Source organism: Caretta caretta, chromosome 8, assembly GCF_965140235.1.
Source record: "Caretta caretta isolate rCarCar2 chromosome 8, rCarCar1.hap1, whole genome shotgun sequence".
Classification (NCBI taxonomy): domain Eukaryota; kingdom Metazoa; phylum Chordata; order Testudines; family Cheloniidae; genus Caretta; species Caretta caretta.
In genome coordinates this window covers 62,838,033-62,843,052 of record NC_134213.1, presented here as the reverse complement: position 1 = coordinate 62,843,052, position 5,020 = coordinate 62,838,033, and the positions used below count along the sequence as shown (strand labels likewise).

General features: G+C 39.0%; 1 long non-coding RNA gene across 1 annotated transcript; it reads right to left on the bottom strand.

Annotated features, from left to right (window-relative positions):
- Nucleotides 1-473: 473 nt before the first annotated feature.
- Nucleotides 474-2,490, bottom strand: LOC142073106 (uncharacterized). The gene is made up of 3 exons (XR_012669791.1): nt 2,257-2,490; nt 1,651-1,726; nt 474-664 (listed from the first exon to the last, which is right to left on the bottom strand). It is a non-coding gene; the product is annotated as an uncharacterized LOC142073106 (long non-coding RNA).
- Between the last annotated feature and the right edge of the window lie 2,530 nt (nt 2,491-5,020).

The following is a 5,020-nucleotide window of genomic DNA, read 5'->3' as shown; positions in this document are numbered from 1 at the left end:
GAGCAGGGCTTTGAATTCTGAGTGGAGGAAGGCACTTAGGTGCCTAAGTCCTTGAGGGGGCAGAGCTTCAGCCACACTACTGTCCTCAGCATTTCCTACTGACTAGTGTAGGCAGCTCCCTGATCAGCTTGCTGGCTTTGTTGAATCCCCTTCTTAGGTGCCTAACTCTCCCCATGCATTGTATAGGGATTCCATTAGGCCTATGGATTCCTTATGTAGCAGAGCTCATAAAGTAAGGCATTGAAACATTGAACCTAAGTCCTTTTCGTGGATCTAGCCAAACTGTTTCAAGCATGGAGCCAATGTAAATGCTGAAACCAAAAGCCCACTCCATCAAAATTTTGTTGTAATTGAGACAAACATTAATAAATGGTAGGAAAATCAGTAAAGGTCCCAGCTGACAGCCCCAGAGACTGAAGTCCAATTTATCAAATGAGGCACAGACTGTAAAGTAATGATTTAAGTACCTCATTTTTGTTCTGGATACCCAAGTCTAGAGGTTGTTTCTGTGGTGTGGATACTTTTGCCCTTGCCAACTCATTTCACCTAGTCATCACACACCATCATGTAGTATTACTGGGTTGTATGCTATGTGATGACCTGAGGATATCATCACATATGGAGTACTGCGAGAAACCTCCTCCAAGATAGATTCTGAGAAGCACTGGGGAAAGAATGAAGAAACAGGTTGTTACTCAGCTAAGCTTGAAGCATGGAGTTGAGTCCACCCTCCTTGAGCCTCAGTTTAATGGTATCTTAGAAAGGAGCTCCCCTGATGAATGGGCATAAGCCAAAAAAAAAAAAAATGGGGCAAGGTAATTTTATTTTGTGAGTGTTGCCTCCAAAGAGGATCTTTGCGCAGGAGATGGGCAAGATTCTGGTGCAGAGATTTCTGATCAGGACTGAGCCAATAAACCTCACAATAGCTGGATGGAATATTGTGGGTGGGGATTCAATAGGTCTCAGCTCACATTCTGGAACAGCGCTTTTTGAGCTCTATCTGTGGGACTCTAATTCAAAAGCTTGCCCCCCACCCATCAGTGAGTGTCCATTTTCACAACATCCTGGACTAGAGCTGAAATAACTCGGGGGGGGGGGGGAGAAGAAAAAAAAATCAGCAAAATTTAAATATGAATAAAAGGAAAGGCATTTTCATAACATTTTAAATTAGATATGAATTTTTAATTTATTGAACCAGAGCAGGGATTATCAACTGTCTCCCACATACTGCAGATATGTACATTAATGATCTCAAGGTCTGAAGACAAGATAAACCTTGTCAAGGTTCCTTTCCCACTCTGAACTCTAGGGTACAGATGTGGGGACCTTCATGAAAACCCCCTAAGCTTATTTTTACCATCTTAGGTTAAAACTCCCCCAAGGTACAAACTATTTCACCTTTTGCCCTTGGACTTTATTGCTGCCACCACCAAGTGTCTAACAAATATATAACCGGGAACGAGCCTGCTTGGAAACGTCTTTCCCCCAAAAATCCTCCCCAAACCCTACACCCCCTTTCCTGGGGAAGGCTTGATAAAAATCCTCACCAATTTGCATAGTGAACACAGACCCAAACCCTTGGATCTTAAGAACAATGAAAAAGCAATCAGGTTCTTAAAAGAAGAATTTTAATTGAAGTAAAAGAATTACCTCTGTAAAATCAGGATGGTAAATACCCTTACAGGGTAATCAGATTCAAAACATAGAGAATCCCTCTAGGCAAAACCTTAAGACACAAAAACAGGAATATACATTCCATTCAGCACAGCTTATTTTATCAGCCATTTAAACAAAACAGAATCTAACACATATCTAGCTAGATTACTTTCTAAATTCTAAGACTCCATTCATTTTCTGTTCCTGGCAAAAACATCACACAGACAGACAGAGAGCCTTTGTTTCTCCCCCCTCCAGCTTTGAAAGTATCTTGTCTCCTCATTGGTCATTTTGGTCAGGTGCCAGCGAGATTATCCTAGCTTCTTAACCCTTTACAGGTGAAAGGGTTTTTCCTCTGGCCAGGAGGGATTTTAAAGTTGTTTACCCTTCCCCTTATATTTATGACAAACCTCTAATTAAGAAATATGGATTGCTCTACATTTTTATACATGTACTGTAAATAGTTCTTCAGATAATTTGTATATATCAGACCAAACTCTTTATCCACTAGAACTCAAGTTACAGACCTACAGATACTATAATTCTCAGATTCAGGACCTGAAAAGACATAATATAGTTTTATACAACATATTTGCTTACCCAAGTGGAAATTTGTCAGCCTCTATTGGAATCCTCTGGGTCCTTCTGCTTTCTGTTGGTTTCCACTCATTTTTATCAGTTGCAATTAGAGCATCAGTAGTCCCAATCAGATTAAGATTTCTGATGTTTTATTCCAAAACCTAGTAGCCAGTAAGAACAGGCTGAAAATTTACAACTGGAATTTTCCATCTAGAGGGTTCTCCACTATCACTTATTCTGAAGTCCATAAGGTGAATGCAATGGAAAAATCAGGCCATAATATCTAGCACAATTTGGGTACTTTATAAAACAAAACAGAATATTGAAAACAATAAACATAACATTAATATTACATATTTTCTGCTTAATACACAAATATGAGGGCCTAAATCTTACAAGCTGATTTGCATAGACAGACTCGTAAACCTACTGCAGTTCAGCTGAGGATCTGCACCAGTACAGGGATCTGGGCAATAGATTTTCAGGAAATAAAGATAATGTAATACAAGATTTAACCATACAGGTCAAATTATTGGTCCATCCAGCCCTGTATCCAGTCTGCAGCAATGATCAATATTTAGAACTCAGATATTGTGGGGATTGTAACTGTATTAGTAGCTAGATAATCCTGCATATAAAGGACCAAGTAGTTGTGCACATCTGTCTATGGAAGGAACTGTTCTTCATGATCCCTGTGGTGGTCATTTTTCAGCCAGCAGCATGAGATTTGCCTTCCCTTATCTTTGTATGCACAACTGCAGGTGTGGGGGTTGGTTACAAAATGATCCATGACTTCGGTGCAGTTACATTATTTCACTCTCACCTCAGCAAATCCCACAGCCTGATTCCAGTCTTTGGGGAGAAGTATAGCATCTCTTTCATTTGTCCTAATACTGACTTCAGGAAGAACTCAACAAAATAAATTTCCCTTAAGCCAAACCATTCTATGCCAAGTTTAATTCCTTTGGGCCAAATTCTGCCTTTGTCTATGCATACATAGCTCCTATTGATTACAATGTGATTGACATACTTTAATCCCAAAAGAGGATTTAGCCCAGAGTCTGGGCAGGTCAACCCCTGTAACCATATGGAGGCCCAACAAAGTTGTTCTTCTGAAGCTAGTTATAGGATCTGGGCATTAGAATGGAAAAGCTTAACTAGTGCAGGGCAACTGTCCTGCTCTGATTTTTTGGCCTATTAAAATAGACAGCAAATAGCGTTGCTTTATAAAGTAGGTACATTTACTTTAAAATGCCAAAGAAACTCAATTTACAACTAAGACCAACTGCAGATGAGAGATACTTGACATATATATTGCATAGTATGAATACATGACAATTAATAAAATGCTTTTCTGGCATTATCTTCATCATTCCTTTAAATCAAGTGTGGGGACTCAACAACAGGAAATACCAGAACCCTTTCAGGATAATTATGGAAAGTTCTGCCACCAAACAGAAAATAAATTATCAAAAGCTGTGTTTGGTAGATTGATAGTAAGACTGACAGCATGGAGATTTAATCAACTAAACATGTTTTAAACATTCCCTAAAAGACCTTATAAATAATCATCAAGGTTTAAACTTATTACGTGTCACAGCCAGAGCTTGTGAAGCTTGGCTGTTTCTCTTCATTACAGTGCATGTGAACTTGAGGTTTTCTTCACTTAGATTCACACACCTCGGAGTTGTGCTGAGTTTCAGGTTCAGTAGAATTAACTGCATCTGAAGCTAAAAATTGGCCCAGGTTCACCTGAGAGGAGAGATGGTCCTGAACCACAATTTTGAGATCCACAACTGAATTACCTCTAATACTGGTGTTCAGCTCCAAAGCGTTTTTCATCTTAAAGCTTTGCTAGTTTGCAAATATCTAGTTAAAAAAAAATCAACCTTTAGTACATAAGAAAAAAAAAACTACTTTCTGGGAAATGCTATTTAACTCAGATCTCACATCTTAATGTAAATTATTCACCTGGAAATTAGCTTCAGCAGCTTTGTTTTAAAATTGTTAATTGGAAGTGCAATATACAAAATTCTTAATTTATTTTTTTCCCCATTACTTTCAGACTTCATTATAACTAATGTGCTGTACAAAGTAGTTAGAAGTATTTCTTGAATTTCCAGACCCCACTACTCTGAATAGTGTTACAAATTATACCTGATAAGACACGCACAGTTCGAATCTAGGCTGAGGCAACTGAACAAAGTCCACAACTGCAGAGTTCCCAAAAAACACTAAGTTTATTACGCTCAAGCGTGGTGCCCCCCTGCTAGTCAGGAGGGGACCCCAAATACAGATTATACAAAGGTTATATACGTTTTAGCAAAGCATGTTGCCCTTGTGCATCGGAAACCTTAGCCAATAAACAAACCCTTTTCTTATCTACCACCTATCCCTGCTAGGTGCATTCCTTGTGCTCAACTAGTATGTTAATTACACAGCATGGTCCTAAAGCAATGCATCAGTAACTTTTATTATCAGGATGGGAGGCCTCACATCAAAGGCCAGGAGATAGGGAGTTAGGGACAGAAAAAGAACAGATACCGGGAGTCAAGGCAGGCTAGAGACAAGGGGGAGGATTTTCACAGGAATGCAGTATCTAAGGAACACTCCTCCTGGTGCATGATGTGCTTGCTTTTAGACAATGGTGGGCCCCAAACCAAAATGGAGTCACATGTGCTAACTTTTCCTTAACAATAGTTGGTGACAAAAATGTACAATTGTGCATAATTCTACTGATATACATTATTAAGAACAGTTATTTTAAAGACAGCAATAATGTTAT